General features: G+C 41.7%; 1 protein-coding gene across 7 annotated transcripts in view; it reads left to right on the plus strand.

The window, feature by feature from the left end:
- The window catches only part of BBX (BBX high mobility group box domain containing), a 144,467-nt gene that overhangs the window by 30,906 nt on the left and 95,177 nt on the right, over positions 1–18,384 (plus strand). The window contains exon 1 of one of the 7 annotated variants that reach the window (XM_065636492.1): positions 3,796–3,819. The exons of the other annotated variants lie outside the window; for them this stretch is intronic. The gene's annotated coding sequence lies outside the window, so the exon portion shown is untranslated. Of the gene's footprint in view, positions 1–3,795; positions 3,820–18,384 lie in introns of those variants that run through there. 7 annotated transcript variants of the gene reach the window in all.

Below are 18,384 nucleotides of genomic sequence, written 5' to 3' on the forward strand. Positions count from 1 at the left end.
TAAGCCTACCAACAATGGACTAATCTTCTTAGTTGCTTTTGCAGAGCCATAGGAAATAATGACTACAGTGTAAAAATTGCTGATCCAGTGCTGTATCTATACTGAAGTTGGAGACCCCTGGACAGGATAATAACATTAGCCAGCAAAGATAATGACAGAAGTCTTACTGTTTGGTACTGTTAAGCACAAACTGTTTGCTTTGAGATGAATGGTTGCCTAATAATGACTTTCATAGTCCTGCCCCTGAAATCCTAAAAATGGTAAACTTTGATTTTTATAATGTACTTGTTATTTTGATGACCTCAGTCAAGGGAACTTGGGAGGGGTAAAGCAGCAGAGAATAATTATCTGAAGTCCACACAGATGCTACTCTGATTTCTCAAGGAAGCTTCTTGTGTAGAAAGGCAGGGTTAAAGAAATTCGAGCTTTTTGTAGTGAAAACAATGCAATACTTTAACGGGTGTCTCCTCAACTTTTTCTTTGTATGAACTGTCATCTTAAGGATGAAGTTCTTTCAACAGTAAAAGACTGAAGGTGGGCTGACAGAACAGGGTCTTCCAGGACACTTATAAAAAATTGTTTGCAAAATAAATAATAGCAAGTTACTTTAAAACATTTAGTTTGTTACTAAGTCAAGATAGACTGAAGATGTGCCTTTGTTGTTAAAGATGTACATTGCTGAAGTTAAACATATGCCTTAAGTGATTTGTAAGTCAACCTCATAAAGTGGTTAATAATTTTTATTAACTAAGAATACTTTTTTTTTTAAGTGCTTCTGGTATTCTCTAGGTTGCTGGAATTAAATGGTCTTTGAGTGTCATGTCAGGAGTTCCAGAGATTGCTCTTCTGCATCTAATGAAATACTCTCACTGGTATACATGTGTACTTGAACTGAAGAAGTAGAGAGCAGGAAGGAGGCTAATACACTGTAGCAACAACGTACCTGGACAGTATTTTTGAGAACTGAGAAGTGCCCTTTTAAAACTCAGTATCAATTTGAATAGCAGGGAAAGACCAGTACTCAGTGCTGTACAATTTCTCTTCTATAAAGCAGGTAGGAAACAGCTTCTCCAATATACACACAGTAATCCTGGCACTGGAGGTGGGCTTGTGAGCTCATTTATCTCTGGTATGGTGGACTCCCAGAGCTGAGAGTGATGCTGTACGAGTGTTGGTTTTGATTTGAAGAGAAGCCTGAGCATTTATGTAACAGTAACTATATAAAAAAATGTTTTGGGAATATCTTTGCTGTTTCTTTTAAGTTGGGCTCTTACCTGTATTTTAACCTTGTCTACTGTTCACACATCACTGCCAGCGCAATATTCCGTGCAGGTTTTGTGGATTCTTGGTTTTAATACTCACTGGATCTTTTCAGCTGAGTATATAAACTACATTCCCAGTTCTGATATAATTCTGGCTTTAAACTATATGTTTCCTTAATAAGGAAGCACCTGTATGTCACTTCAGTGCTAATAGTTTCCCCAAAAATGGAGTAAGTTTTCCTGAGAGTGAAACTAGCATTCCTCACTATATGAATGAAAAGGGATAAAGCTGCCCAACTACATGAACACTAGTGCAGAAAGGGCATTGAGATGAAGGTGGACAGGATCTAGCGTGTTGTGGCTCGTACACTGGCTGGCCTAGCCTGCATGCTGAGATTTAGGCTGCCTTTAGTCTCCTTGTGGCTCTGCTGATGTTGCTGCTGCACCTGCAGATACTGCTGTGACTGAGGCTTTGCATCCACTCAGTTGGAGATGACTACTCTGTCAGAGTAGCTGTAGATAGAGATGGATGTCTGCATCAGTGACCTTCAACTTACAGCCTGAGGAGTTAATGTAACTGCAGTCACCAGAGGTTGGCTGTGAACTGGGAAGGCTGAAGATGAAGGCACAGGTCCTGTCTGTCCACTCTTGGAAGTGAAAGCCATCAGGCTCTGCGGAGAGGTAGGGAGAGGGGTGTGATCATGTCTCCAGCTCAGTCTGGATTTGACTGCAGGCCAAGTGTAGGACATAGTTTGAAACGATGTCAAAAAGTGGACAAGATGCAGTGAATTTCAAAGGAGGCATTAAGTGCTTTGTTAAAAGGTCCTGGGTTTCATAATCTTCTGGAATGGGATCTTCAAATGTGAGTTAAGGGCATACTACGGGTTCCTATATTGAGCAGACAAGAGAATGTATGAAAGAAGTGGTAAAGATACAGTTGCTTCTCTTTTCCCTTTCCCTGTCAGTATTGGTGTAGATGACACCAGACAGGATTTTCAAAAGTGTAAGAACTTGGCTTAAACTAATTTACTGTTTTGTTTTGGTCCTGTGTCTTCTCTGTACCACCGGTGCAAAATACCTGCATATATTGCTGTGCAAAGCTCATGAGGCAAAACATTCAAACCTGAAAGAGAGCAAGACAAGTATCTAAGTAGGAACACTCTCTGTGGTTATCTCCATGGTCTCATTTAGAAAAACTGAACGCATAGGGACTGTCTGCTTTTGGCTGAGAGGCGTAGATCAGATCCTGGCTGTGTGAATGTGAGGAAGATCTGTTTACATGCTGTTCTCCATTGTGGCTTTTAATTCTTCTTTTGAACCAATGGCTGATGGCTCCCATGGTAGTCAGTCCACCCTCGCCCTCTGTCTTTTTGGGTTTACCTCGACAGGTTTTCCAAGCTCGCATTTATTTAGAATGTTATCTATCATTCTGTTTTATGTGGGATTTTGTAGTGCCGTCCTAATGATGCGAATGAAGCTCACTCTAGAGGAACGTGGGGACAGCATGGCAAGTGGTGGGTGCACCCTGACTCTTGCAGAGGGCAGGAGGGCAGGTGGGGGAGTCAGTGTCCTGCCTTGCCCCTGGACGGGGGGGCCTTGGTGGGGCTGGTGGATGCCTTTGGCAGAGAAGGTTCGTGCAGAGCAGGGAGATGCTGTTACCGAGTTAAAGCCCAGCTTGGTATTGGTTTCAATTTTAGCCTGAAAAGCCTCTCGGTTCTTGAAGCTGTTTTCCTAAAGAATACCCACCCCCCGCCTTTTTTTTTTTGTTTGTTTTTTGTTTTGTTATAACTTCATTAAAGGAAGTTAGTTAGGCACAAAAAACATGGCAGTCCGATCTTTAAGAAGATACCACCACCTCTTGTTTTTAACGCGCAGTACGAGTTTCCTCCAGGCGCAGGGGACTTGGGTTCGCTCCCGCAGGACGTGCCTTTTCGAACCGGCTCACGCGTGAAAAACGGGCTCCGCGGCACCCGCGGGCAGCCCTGGCCCGGGCCGGGGCCAGCGGGTGAGCGGCCGGGGAGGGCACGGCGGTGCCGGCGGGGCGGCCGCTTGCGCAGGGCCCGGCTACCTGCGCGCTGACGTCGGCCCCCGGGGGCGGGGGTGTACGGGGTGCTGGGGGTGCCCGTGTGTGCGGGGAGGGGAGGGGGTGCTGCCGGCTGGTAGCGAGCCGTGAGGCTGGTATTTCAGTAATGCGGCGGGGTCCGGCCGCGCCGCCGCCGAGCCGTGGAGCGGCGAGTCCCGGCTCCGCTTCTCCTCGCCCCGCGGCTCCGCTCCGCCCCGCCCGCGCTCCCCGCGCCGCTGAGATCAGCTTCCTGCTTTTCATTTTCCTCACGACGCGGTTACTCCTCCCCTGAAAGAGTTATTTTCATCGGTCTGGAGTTAATTTTTATGGGTGGCCGCGGGCTCTTTTTCTGACAGGCTGACACACCAAGCGGGAAAAAGCGGCGTGATGGTGATTTTTGTTCTGTTGCGGCGAGCCAGAGCTGTAGGCAGAATGGTAGCCTGCTGCACCGAAAACATTTCTGTGCCAGCTCTGTGACCCTGGAAGGCGAAGGAGGTGAGTGCCGCTCTTACATCGAGTAGGTCCAGGGAGTTGCTGGAGGTGGAACCACGAGTCACAACCTACCCCGGCTCAATAACGAGAAATGAGCAATCGTGTTGTTACGCTCTCTGATTAGATGCTTTTGCTCCTGCTAATACTGTAATGGAGTATACGCAGGAAATGATGGATTCTGCTGTAGCGAAGAACTGTAGTCAATGAAAGTTCACAGTGTGTAAATTTGATTTTCTTTTATTGAAACCTGTGGATAGATGTGGCGAAAATATAACCATAAAGGACAGATCATAAAGGTAAGGTTCAAACAACTTACAACAAAGAAACCACTCGGGTAGTTTCAGAACTTTTAGATGGACTGAATAATGCCAGAAAGAGACTTTACAGTGATTTAGTAATAAATGTGGATCTAGAATAGTGTGATGTATACGTGGGAATAACATGATTTTATAATGTGTGGAAATAAAATTATACATAGGAAAAGCAAAAAGAAAAAAAAATGTACAGTTGCTGACCATCCCTCAGGATGGAAGACAGGTTGACTGAGATAAAGCAGATTGCTTGGAAGAATATCTCAGTTGCATCAAACAGGCAACTTGTATAGAAATGCTTCTTCCTACGTTGTTGTGATTTTTTTTTTTTTAATTTAATTTTTTAAAATTTTTTTCTTTGTGGAGTGAAGAATGTAAATACCACAGGTTCCTTAACTAACTTTCAGCTTTTTAAATAGGTGAGCATCGTTCGTGGTGTAGGTTCTAATGGACTTCTAAAATCATTAATCTGTAACTGGTGGCAGGTTACTACTTACTTTGTGTTGTGGTACCCTTCTTTTGCTGCCTTCTCATTACTGCCTGTTAATAGTCAGATTAATGGGACAACTCTGTTCATTCTGACTGTGGTGCCCTGAGTGATTTTTGCAGAGGACTCTTCATAAGAAGCCGTTCAAAAAGCCTACCTGTGGTGGGCCAGCTGGGTTTTGGATGGTGCCGTCGCAGCCACAGGGCACCGCTGCAGGTCTGAACTGCTCTCTGGGTGACAAGGGACAATAGGAAGAAGTGAAGGATGTTGTTCAGGGTAATGAGAAGTGTGATGTGTCCCAAGTTCTGAGGCCTGACTGCAGTTGCTTCTGCTCTTAATCCAGATGATAGTGCACTCTTTGAGTAGCTATTTTTTTTATGATGCCAACTTGAATTTCTTGATTCCGCTATAAAATGGAACAAATTTAGTCTTTGATTAATTGTGGGAGTGGGGGATATTTCTCTAACAGTGAAGTTCCTCAGTATCTGTGCTGAAAGCAGTTCTGAGAAGACTTCAGTTTCAAAGTTTGATGCATGTTGATGGAAGAGGTATGGTAAATTAGAAACTGGGGTTTGATTGTTGATAGCATTCTTGGGCATAACCGACTTTCTTTTGTTTTTCCCATGGTGGAAATTAGCACTTCTTTCAGTTGCAGGTCAAGCAGAAGCATGTTTTCTTAAGAGTATGTTGTATTACTGGGCCACACTTACCACTTCTAATTGAACAGCTTTGTAGATATATTTGTAAGGTTGAAAGGAAAACAACAGACCACTTTTATTGCCCAGTCTGTGGCCTGTCTGTGGTAGTGGTGGAAGAGCATTGTATGGGAAGTAATAATAAAACTTCCAGCCGTGTATGGCCCTCTATTTTTTTGTATTTTGTTTCAGGTCCTGGGTATATTACACTCTGTGCTCTTGCCTCCATGCAATTTGCATTCATTGCTGCTAAATCTACTTTTTTCTCTACACTTGTGCTCAGGAAATTAACCCTATATTATGTTAGGAGGGATAAAACTGTGGTCAAAGACCTTTTATGTGCTGTTGTATCAGTGTGTTAGATGGATGATGCATGCCCATTTGCCTCAGTGTGCTGATTCTAAAGATGATTTTAAATGCTGATGTTTCCACAATAAATGTGTGAGAAATGTGCTTATTCTATAGATGGAAATTTATATCCCATGTGGACCCAAGTACCCAACTCTTATTTGCCAAAGTTACTACCTTTTTACTTGCACTCTGCTGGTAGAGAAGCTCTGCAGCTTTGAGAACACAGGCATGATGTTACGCATCAAGCCCAACAGCTGCTGGACTTCTGTGCTGTTTTACTGATTTTTGTACTTATTTTTCACGTGTTCATTCTGATTGATAAGAGGCTGCTATAAAAAAAAATCCAACCTGTATCAGTAGAGCCAAGGGTTCCTACCAGTGGCTCTAAATTTTTTGCTTATAACTGATTTGCTAGCCTTGCTGACAGCTGGGGCTGTCATTTGCTACTTCTCTGTCACATTTTGGCAACCTGGTCTTCTGTTAACTTGTGGAAACTTGTTAATTTATTTTGGAATGCACTGAAGGGGAATGGCAAGTTCTGTCTGCAAATTGGATCCTTCCTTGTTGGAGAGACCACAAGGCTATTCATGAGTGCTCTCTATTTGTAGGCAGGAAGAGAAGAGTGAAAGGTATCGCTCCCAGAGGCTTTTTTCACCTTCAGTTCACTACACATGTAATGCTGACCACATCTTCAACATAGCTAGAAGATACGATACATTAGTTGAACTACAGCTCCCTGACAAAGAAGCAAGTAAGACTTAATTGACAGAGGTAATAGTGAAGTGCCATGTTTAAATGGCAGCACTGTCACTGAAAGAAACAATCGCAGCCTCAGACATTTGCGTCCTACCCCATGGGGCTGTGATAGCATTTTTGCAGTTGTGCGATGAACTGGACTGGAGGACTGATCATAGCTAAAGTTAATGGGTTTTATTAGCTTAACATTTTCTGTCTACTAAAGATAGACCTGACCGCCATTGGGTGGGTCATATATTGTGTCATGAATTAGACTGGAGAACTGAACAGCTCTGTTGCCCCAAGAAAGGGATCTCTAGGAGTGTGGGGAATAGAAGTGGGACAGGGAACAGGACTGCTTTTGGCTTCAGAGCTGGCATATGCTACCTTACTGTTTGTCAGGCTAGAGCCTTAAGGGCAGGCTAAGTAAAATGCAAGAGGAGGAGGATGTATCTCCAGAAATAGACTACTATTGTCAATATTTCTTCTACTGGGGACATATATGCATCTTCTAAATGTGATTTTGCAGTCTGGATAGTTTCCAGCCCAGATAGCATCAGTTAGTTACTGATGCTGAAGATAACATGTCTTAATTGTGATGCTGCTTTTATCTTTCTCCTGTGATCCTTTCTGAAGTAGGTGCTGCCTTGCATGGCTTTCCTTCTTGTGACCCAGCATAGCATGCTACATGTCAGGCTGTTATTAAAAGTTACATGGGACTTTCAGTGAGTGTGTTTGGCAAGTGATTTTAGCAAGGTAGCTTCATCTGGATGCAGAATACTGGTTTACTACAGATTCAAGGTGCTGGTTAAATTTGAGTTTGGACTTGGTGCTGTAAATGGTTTGTGTGATCTGTTACTCTGAGATTTTGACTAGTGGTGGAATATCTCTAAAAGAGAAGGTAGCTTCTCCTCCAGTGGCCTGTAAGAAGAGTACGTATCTGTGGTCAGTACTATAATATTGTTTGTTTGTTTTAAATAGCAAAGTGATGGTTGTTGCTTGTTTGTGATTTGTGGAGTTCAGGAAGTTTTTGTTAGTGGTTTTCAAGCTTTTGTTATGTGTGTTATATGCTGGCAAAAAGCAGCAATAAATATTTCTACATGAGTTCCCTGGGGCTGTGTTTTGACTAGGGTAGCCAGATGTTACATCCCAAGATAAAGATCCGATTTTGAGACTTGCTAGTGTAGACCCGTGCGTTTGTTCAGAGCCTTGTTACCCTCTGTGAGACTCTGTGCAAGTACAGAAGTTTGTGCTAGTGGATTTTGATGAGGGATTAAAGGATCGATGTTTGCTTTGCTTGGAAGTTGTTCAGACAGTAGACTTAAGATTTGAAAATACCATCTCTACTCCTTCCCTTGCTATACCAAAGTAAACTGAAAACTCATAGCAAAATGTGGCACATTAACTCTTCAGATTTTTTGAGTAATACGTTAGAGTACCTGAAGCTACAAAAAAGATGCTGTCCAATGAAAACTTTATACAAAACAAAAATTGTATTTGTGTGAGAGGAACAGAAGGAATTATAGTTTCAGGATGAGAAGGAAAACTTATTTAAATATTCCTATCAGGCTTGCACAGCATGAAATTCAGTTGGCTTTTATATGGCCAGAAGGATTGAAAGAACTACCTGGAATCCCAAGCATTTAAAAAAAAAAAAAGACAGTTTGATTTGATGGTATCTTTTTTTTTGGAGGAGAAAATAAGTCGTCTTTTCCTGTAATTGGAGAAGCTAGTTAATGAGAGTAAATCACAAGAATAATGCTTTATTAGGCAAATTAAAATACAAGGGACCTAACACCTCCAGAGCTGATGCAGCTGGGCCGTGACCATGGTTCTGCAAGTACATGACTTCTGCAGGTGAGGACATGGAATTACTGCCCCTGTTGCAGCACCTTCTAACAGCGTTGTGTCCACTCTCCGCATGGAGATGGTGTCATGGCAGCAACGTTCTCCATGGGCTTCTGTCTGGGATGATGCTGGGAGAGCCTCACTGGGAAGCGCTGTCACGGCTGTGGAGGGTGGTGCAGGGAGCTGGTGTGGTCTGCTGCTGCAGAATGTAGTCTTCCCTGATGGCCAGCTAACCTGAGCGGAAACCTGGGCAGCATCTGAGATTTTTCAGATGCGGAACTTGAGTATGACGGGACATGTTTTTTTTTGTAATGAGGGCTAATGCTACATAGAGGACATTTTTTTTCAAAAGCAGTCCCAAAACATGCTACTGGAAAAACCTGTGTATTTCAACTAAAGATGAGCAGGATTCACTGCAAAGTAAAGCTGCTCAAAATGGATCCTTCTCCTTTCATCTATTAGATCACCACTGTAAGGTGGAAGTGTTTATTTTATTAGGAAGTTAAAATATTTTTGAATTGAAGGGCTATCTTTATGTAGATGTTCAAGTAAAATGTTTGTTTCCCCAACGAATTCAAAGTGAAACTGTAAGAGGAGTGAAAATAATTTAACTGAGTTTTCCTGTTCCAAGCTGGCTACAGGAATGTATGCTTTTTGAGTTTAAAATGTTAGTAATATAGCTATAAGTGTTCCATAGTTGGCTAAATTACTTTATTTTTGTGACTGATGGTGCCCGTTGAAGCTTGTTAGTGTATGGAGTAACTCAAAAATAGCAATTTGGTTTGTAAACACCTGAAAGTTTCTTCGGTAAAACTGCAAGCAAATTCCATGTGGGCCCGTGTGTGCGGACAGAATCTCAGTCAGCAGTAATAGCTCCTGTGTTGGTGGAACTCACTCAAGAAACAGGTGGTTGTTAGTCAGGGCCAATAAAACGTTACTAGATTTAAGCTATTTCCTCCCCCTTCAAGGCTGCAAGAAGGCAGCCAACTAGCCAGGCCCTGTTTGAAAAAGCCTATGACATATTCTAACAACACAACTGAGGCCTTCCCATCTGTGGTGGTGTTCATGGTTTATTCAAAATGATCACAGGAATGAGACTGTGGTAGAGGCTTTCTGAATCAGGCCTTTCACTGAATGTCTGACTGGGAGTTTCTAGCAGGTTCTGCTCCACATGGAAGTGTTTGCTGCAGGTATGGACACCTGGTCTCTGGTGGACCTCTAGTGAGACAAGGAATCCAAATTGCCGCGTTGGTGAAGTGGTGGTTAGGCAGAGGAAAAAGAGGTACTTTCCGACTGGGCTTTCAGAATAAGTGAATATATTTTAAATATTATCAGCAATTTACACTCTTGCTTCTGATTAAATTTCCTGCAGTGTGGGTTGACAAATGTATATAAAAGCAGATAAATCCTTTGCTACTTGCAGTTCTCAGCGAGGTATTTCAGCTTGTCCTGCAGGTCAGCAAGCTGAGGAAATGATAGGAGGGCAGGGCCCTCAGAGAAAAGCAGTTGACTGATACTTTTTAGCTGATTTCTGCTGAGTAATTAAGGTGCAAAGAGGGGTTGTCCTGAGATGCTTAGGCTTCAGTCAGTAATGTGTTTAAGATGGTCAGCTTCTTTGAATTACACCTGGAGATAATTCTGTAAAATTGTGCCATCTCTGGAAGATGGGTATAATATACTGTCTTTGTGAAACATCTCCGGTGGAGGGGAGCAGCTGCCCAACGAACCAAAGTTTCTAAGTAGTTGCTGGTAAAACCTTGAGGAAAGACAAATTATGTCTGTCTTTTAGGGTCATAAAAGCCTGATCAATATAATAAACCTTTTGTCAAAAGGAAGTCTGTCAACCCAGGTATTCACAGCACTAAGTATAGCCATGCTTTGGCTGATCTGCATATTAAGAAGTAGGAGAAACTCCAGAAGGAGCTTGACATTTTAATTTCAGTGCACAAAGGTGGCTAGATATTTTAAGAGTGGCTGTGGTATTTTGCAATTTCTTGTCTTTTTCTTCTACTCTGCCACTATTTTTCTTCTGCATGGCTACTTCACAAAGCAGCCTGCTGTATGGTGTTTGTTTTTGTCTTGCATGTACCTGCAAAAAAAGTATGTGTAGATACATACACACATACACACATATGTCTTTGTGTGTATGTATATGCATGTAGTATAAAAAGTGTGTGCATCTTTCTTGTAGTAGCAGGACAAAGTGGGCTTGAGTGACTGTTACTGCTCCTCATTTGCTCTTTGCAGTTCACTGAAAGCATGTCGTGAGACAGGGCAAGGTGGCTTGCCCTAGCACGGTATAAATCAGTAGGTGTCCACCACTCATTTCATGAGTGAAATTTTTTTGCATGCTGTTTTAGACCAGCAGTGAACCTCCTTTCTCATTGCTCTTTAAAAGAGGATCTTACATGTAAAGTACATAAATAAAATCAAGAAATAAAATTGGAATGGGTTAAATTTGTGTGGAAGTCTTAAGAGTGGTTTTACCCTTCATATGTTGTTGGCCAGTTAAGACTGCAGAATATCAATATTATTTTTATTGAGAATACAAATTAGCCTGTTTAAAACTAGAAAAATAGATCTATGGTGTGCTTAGGCAGACCTTGGAGTGCTACAGAACTGTTTGCTGACTTCAACACCTCCATGAGTGGGGCCATGAGCAGTGAGTGGCAAGAAACAGCTCTTGGTGATGTAGTGACCTAAAAGGGTAAGGTGTTCCCCACCTTACAGAAATAAATGTGCTTTGGAGCCATTAGAGGCAGTCCTTCTCCAGGTCCTCCCTGTAAGACAGATCTGACCAACGCTTAATTTGCTAGACCTGTGAAGCAAGGGGGGAGGTGTTGCCTGCTGAGATCAGAGGGCAGCTGAGCTAAATACAAGCTTCAAGCATCACTTAACTGCTGCTCATGCCACACCATTTTGAAGGAACCTTTTCTATTTAACTGACATTAAGGCTTGCAAGGTTCACCTTTCTTTCTTTCTTTCACCTGTTGGTGCGGTTGTACCATTTTCCACCTTCAACTGCAGCTTGAAATAGGTCAGAGCTCCTTAACAATACCTTAGTGATAATTTGCACTTTTATAGCACTTCTCACTTGAATTACCCAAGTGATTGATAGGATTGATGAAGAAAGCTAGGTGAGACCTTTCTGACTGAAGTGATTGAGGCAAATGGAGGCTCTGAGTCACAGGGAGGTTGAGTATGAATTTTAAGGAAGTCTTTTGGCTCATCCATGGGAGGTCTGAAGAACCTATAGTTACTGATTTCTGGAAGCGGGCTACTGCTGCTGAGATTAAGTTATAAGATATTAAACCGCATAGATTGTGTGTGTGTGTGTGTGTTAGAAAATTGCGGGGGGCAGAGGATATTTAACACCTGATGCTCACTGCGTTAGATTCACCTCTGAGCAACACTGCAAGCATTTGAAAAGAAAATATGTATATATCAATCTCTACTTTGTGAAGGAAGAGTGGCAACATGTCCTTCCAGAGCCTGGCATTAGTGTTGCAGCAAAGTGGTTTCCAGAAACAAAAAGAAACTTAGGACAATCTTGCTCTTGGGTCAGGTGCCTGCAGTTCACTCACTCAACATGTGACACAAGTTAACACAGAGTAACAAAAATGGATCAGGATCCAAGTTTGTTTCAAACTAAGGTGTTTGTACTGGTTTTTCACTTTTTTATTTCAAATATAGTTGAAATGATCATTCATCTGAGGGATGAATATATGAGGTCTTCAAATAAAGTTATACTGCCTTAAATTTCTGGAGCTTACCTGACTGGAGGTGTTGAACAAAACTGATGAACCATTACAAATTTTTATGACACTTAAGATTTTTATAGATAAAAAACCACTTTGATAAACAGTATAAATAAGTCATACTTCAAGTACCTGTTTAACATATTACAGTTCTTCCTGAGTTTTGCATGTTATTAGACAGATGGTTGTTCTGTGACTGAGATACCTTGCCTAAATATTTAGGTGCTTTGTCCAAACCCACACAGCAAGTTTGTGGTGGAGGAGGGATGGGAAGCGAGTGTGATGGGCCAGCTTGCTGTGCTGATGCTTTGCTCTTTAATTGGTGGGCAAGGCTGTCGCTTTAGCTGGTGCTTTGCATGTGTAGTGACGTCATTCAGAAAATCTCTTTGCCCACCCCTGAAGAGGGACAGTGAGCTACATGTGGTTTAGAAACACCACAGCCATGTCTACTCCAAAGCATATTTAAGAAGGACAGAACTTGAATTTGTGGGTCAGAAGTGGGAAACTTAACACTTAAGGCGTGATAGGGAACGTGAACACAGAACATCATGGACATGGCTGCTAGGACTCTATCCCAGTTCAGATACTGGACCATCAGCTGAAGTCCCACCAGTGCACTCTCTTCAGTGCTGCATGTGTTTTAAGGGTTCAAAAATCTTGTGTCTTGCCCTGACAGCCGGACTGCGGAAACTAGTGAGGCTGCAGGAGTTATCTGTGGCCACTAGATGACTCCTTCAGCCTGCTGGTAGGTAAACTCCGAGCTGAAAAAAGCTGGGGAGATGGTGAGTTGGTACAGGAGAGGGCTGTGCTTGGTCCGTACTGAATGAGATGCACCGAAATAAACAGGTTATGTATCTTGCAACTGAAGGAAGTGTTAACATGGTTTTTAGTTTGAGTTGAAGTAGTTACAGGATAATAGACATCTAGGAATCACTAATTTGTCGAGTTTGTTCATACATAAGTTCAGGCATTTGCAAAACAAAGGTCCAGACCTTAAGGTCAGGGTGGATTTATTGACGCAATGAACATGTGAAGAAGCTGATTTTACAAGTTGTACTACTTGTTGACTAGGTTACAAGTGGTATTATGTCAAGCTCTGCTGTTACAACTCTTACTTTGCAAGCTTTCAAAAAAATAAAACCCATCAAAAAAACCCCACCCAAACCAGCAGCAACATGATGCTGACTTTGCCTCTTCTTTGCATCTTTGCATCTTTCCCCTGGAAAAAATCTGAACAGACTGTATTGAAATTAAGGCTCAGGCAGAATTTCCAGAAACTCCTTACAGATTTCACTGCATATTCAGAGGGTCCACTCACCCTACAATGCTCAGGATTAAATAATCTACCTGCCAGTGTAAATGATGCTTCAGTTTCATAAACATGTATTTGCTAACGTCTGTACTAAGCGTATAGTCACTTTATCAAGGTAATTAGATGATGATGTGGTACTGCTGTCGTTCCATGTGTTTCTCTGACATCCATTTTTATTTCTGAGGTGTAATAATGAATCAGTGAGCTGCCATTAAATATGACTAGTTCCTGGTGCAAAGTATGTGCTGGATAAAACAATAGCGCACGTCTGATAATATTTCTTTTTTCGAAATCGTTTTGGTCAGCCAAGAATCCCATAGAGATGAGACTTGGGCCTGAACTATGGCTTGATCTGTGAAGATTTTTCATTATTCTTCAAAGTTGTAATGTTTGAGTGCTTCAGTGTTCATTGTATGCATGTTGCTAGTCCTGTTTTTAAACTTAATACACATTAAGAATGTATATCTACTTTTAAGTAAGGGTTAGGCGCACCAGCTTTTCTGCTTCTATCATGTTTGGAAGTTTTCTTCAGCTAAAGTTTTCCCTTTTCTCTCTTAAATACATAAGACCTGTTGATAAGTCCAAAACCCCTTCTGAATTAGGTTCCAAAACCACAATTCTGGATTGAGTCTTTGCAAACCAGGACCAGAATTTTCTTGACTCAAACTTACATCCATTTTGAGGATTATGTTTACCCAGTAGTATGTTGTTTTTAGTTCTTCACATGTGTCACAAAGACATGATATAAACGCAGCTGTTATATGGGATTTTCAGTTACTTCCTATTTATGTATATAGGATGTGTATGCAATACATGCAATTCTTCATATGTATGGAAACATCCCATCTCACTCACTTTCAAAATGTGCATACCTTGACAGACATGCATGAGATCCTTCCCTTCCACCTTATCTTATTTTCTGCACTGAGATTCCATACCTTGAGATTTTTAAGTTTAGAGCTGCACTATGGCAGTTTCAACTGGTCTAATGATCTGTAAATGAAGTATGATAAAACTGATGAGAAAAATTGAAATAAGGAAACTGGTTTTGGAATTTTCTAAAATAATTTCCATCCTTCTTGCTGCTACTTCATTATTTTGTTACACTTCATGTTCTGTTAACTTGCTTCCTTAGATTTCTGTGATTTTTATCTATTTATTTAAAAGCTGTAGTTCTAAGGAGATCTCTTGGTTTGCTTAATTGAAAGGTCAAGGAGGAAGGTTCAAGGCAAGGCTAGTGAAGAAGCTGATCACCGTTTATTTAAACTTACTTCGTTTGGGTGAATTCAGTGCTTTAATCTCTTATGTGCAGCAAGAGAAATAAAGTTACTGGTAGTAATTGTGCTGCAGCCTGTTAACATCAGACTAGTAAAATTTTTAAAAATAGTGAAGGAAAGAAAAAAAAAAAACCAACCCTAATCCTGTAGTTCTCATTAACTTCTCACTCTTAAAAGTGTTTTATTGTTGGATTTATGCTACTTTTCCTGCTGCTGTTAGTGATGGTTGTAGATATGAATAGAAGGCAGCACGCAGCATGGATCAGAGTGAGGTGAATGAGCTGAATTGGAAATGGACCATGCTTGAGCTAATCTGGCAGTGGAAATGACATGAGCGGCTTAATTTTATTTAGAAGAATGCAAAGGGAGAGGCATTCATGTGTGCGCATGTCTGCCGGTCCTGTCTCCCCCAGCCTCTGCCAGGTCCCTCCTCTCCTTCTCCTGGGTCTTGAGTGAGGTGCTGGGATGTGCACAGGTTATCAGCTCTGAGGGCATCTGGCATTTCAGGAGTGAGCTGGGCTGCTGCAGCAGTCGGGAGCGCGAGTGGGATTATATTTAGTGTTCAGCTTTCCCTCTGGAGCAGCTGAATTGAATGGCACAGCGGTACTGACAGCAGCAGGGAAAAGGCTGAGCAAGGTGCCTGCACTCTGCAGACCTCCAGCTCGCAGGACTCTGTGTGCTTCTCTGGCGACCTCTCTGCTTCCTCCTTGTTCATCGACTGTGGTGTGGTGATAGAATAGCCACTCCCTTTGGTATTTCTTTGTTCCAACCCTTAGAGCAGCAAATTTTCAGGGTGGTCAGTTGGTGTCCTTTGTAACATTATGTCATCTTGTGCAAAGACCCAGGGAAGGGAGTACTGAGAATGGTCAGGCCGAGGAAGATAATGAGGGTTGCATTGTGTTTATTTAAAAAACAAACAAACACCACACAAAACAAATGCTTTCAGAGTCTGAGAAGCTTTTTTTGAATGAAGGGGAGAATTTTCTTTGAGAAAAGGTTGTACAGCAGTCTTACTGACACAAGTTACTGGATTTAGGATTAAGAAGTAAAGCTTCGGATATTTCTTACCCATGTCCAGCAGTTTTCCCCTGAAATACAAGCATTTGATTATGAAGTAAGATTTAATTGTAGACTTGAAATCCTGTTGAGGACTGTTTGCAGATGTCTTTGAAGAAGTTTGCCATTTTCGTTTATGTATTGGGTTAGGTAACTGTAAACTGAATGTGTCTTAAAACAAGAGCTCCTAAAACTTTTAATTGGGCCTGCAAAAACCCCAGGATATTTTCATGCCTTAGCCTTGTGTTTTGCAAAGATCTGTACCGGTATTACTATTGACTGAAGCGCAGGTAACATTGCGCTAGAGCTTTCACGAAGTTTCTGACAACTGGAGTCTTTCCCAGCATCAGTTTTAGAAGTCAGGTTTCGTTTCCTAGTGCCAATATTGACACAGTTCTGAGACAGGGGTGTATTTAGCATTCATTCTAAAGAGGGTATGTTCTTTGATGTGCATCCAGAAAATTGTTTTGGTGTGGGTGGAATTTCCATTGTACATGGGCACAGGGGTTCCCTCTAGGATTAGATTTCCTTATCCTCCCAAAGCTGCTTTCAGATGAATGCTTTTTGTATTGCTGAGAATTGGATTTGGCGTAAAAGCCTGTTCCAGTGCATTGTGCAGCAACTGCCGAGGCCACCCCACGGTGCGTGAGAAGTCCTCCCCAACCAGGGACACCAAACTTCTGCCATCTTCTTTACCCTTCCTGGCCTTCAGAACACGAAACATACAGGAAAAGAGCGCTGAAATGCTTTAACAGTTGGTAGCACTAAGACCTCATTTTAGAATATTGGTGCGGGTTTATTGAGAATACTTTGAAGTCACTCGTAATCTCGGTTTGGCTTCTTTCCAGCATAGTCTTTCCAGGTAATTTGCAACTAAATGATCTGTTTCTGGGTTGTGCCAGTGCATCGTGCTGGACAGGGTAACACACTCACTTTTTGCTTATGCAGTAAGGAGGATAAAGAATCTGTGTTTATTAAATAAAGCTTGATTCTCTAACTGGGGCTGCAGCAGAAACGCAGCATAAGGTGGTGCTGGAAACCTCCAAGAGACACCTCAGGCTGGCCAAGCCAGCAGTCTTTCTCAAGCAGCCAAAAGTTGTAGGTTGAGTTTCCAAAGAGACAGACAGTTTGTAGCTGGGCTTTTACAGCCTGAGATGGGCTGCAGCGGATCCTGTGTGGAAGTGGAGTCCTGCTGGTAACTAGTTGGTATATGTCCTGAATTTCTAAATCGTTTCTGTTACTCCCTCTGAAATGTAAAGGAGCAGCAAAACAGACTTGAAATGCAGTAATTGATATTTGTTTGAATATAACAGCCATTATATCTGTGTGATTGATAGGCTACCTCAGTTTATCTTGTGGTATATTTCTGCATCAAGCACTTTCTTTAAAGTTAAGAAGGGTCTGTAATACCTCAGTTTGGGATAGAATACAGAGCAAGTTCCAAAGATGTGATTGCACAAACCTAATTATTACCCATTAAGGAAACAAACAAACAAACAAAAAACCCACCAACCAAAACAAACAACTCTAGCTTCAATACGCATAATTTTGAGCTTACAAGAGTTCTGCAGTCATGCTCAGCATTCTGCTGTTGACTGTCTGTACTGCTAGATTGCTTAATAAGTACTGAATACAGTGTTGTTTATATTGTTGTATTATATTTTTCACAGCAACTGAATCTTGCTGCAAATCATTTACAAATCTGTTAACAATACATTCATTATTATGGAAGAAACAACTAAATTACATTTATAAGTTGCTGGAGACTCAAGTATGCTCTTTGTCTAATAGACATACACATATACAGATGAGGAATGGTAAGGAAATTCATCTGGAAGCTTGAAGAATTCTCTCAATGCCAGTTTTTCTTACTCTGGTACATGCACAAGGACTGGAGGTGGAGGTTTGAGGGTGTTTTCCAGAAAGCATGAAAATTAGCAGTCTGCATGTTCATTTGCTTTGTTTCCTGACAAAGTTTTGTAGAAAACTGGCACTTTTTATTAAAAAATGTTTAAATAATAACTAGGTATCTGTGGCCTTTCCTCCCACCCCCACGAAAACTGTTTCAGCTGACCACTCTGATAAGGTGTATAACTGTGTGATTACATAGCGCTGGGGAATGAAGGAACATACCATGCTGTTCGGCAAATACAGTCTACAAATACAGGTTAATGGTTAACTACATTTAAGTCTGGAAATGATTGTATAGTAATTACAGTTAATTATGAGATGATACAAGTGCATTGCCATGCGATGTCCTCAGAACACCCTGTAACTTCAAAATGTGCTGTTAAGACAAGGATTTGAATATTACCACATCATCTTAAGACAGAAATACCGTTCTTCAGTATAAAATCATCGAAGAACCTTCATGGCTAAGTCTGGTGTTAATGTGCAGGCTCATCTCTTTCAGTGGAAGTCTCGTGTGTGTGTGTGTGTATATATATATGTGTATGTGTGTGTGTGTATATGTATATATATACACACCTCTACAGAAAAATGAGTCGCTTTAACTCCAGTGGTAATGACTTGTCCAGCTATGCAGTTTGCTGTCTGTGCTTGGCCCTGGAGCAGCACATTGGAGCAAAGAGGTTTTCCTGACGCATTTTTGGAACTGCTTGGGAGCTAATCCCTGTTTGAGTTGCTGTGTTTTGGCTTCTGCAGATCTCTTGGCTAGGCACCAAGATATGATATTTAAGAGTGTGCTGTGCTCCCCTATGACTCTCCTTTTCTTCTGT

Source organism: Caloenas nicobarica, chromosome 1 (genome assembly GCF_036013445.1).
Source record: "Caloenas nicobarica isolate bCalNic1 chromosome 1, bCalNic1.hap1, whole genome shotgun sequence".
Taxonomy (NCBI): domain Eukaryota; kingdom Metazoa; phylum Chordata; class Aves; order Columbiformes; family Columbidae; genus Caloenas; species Caloenas nicobarica.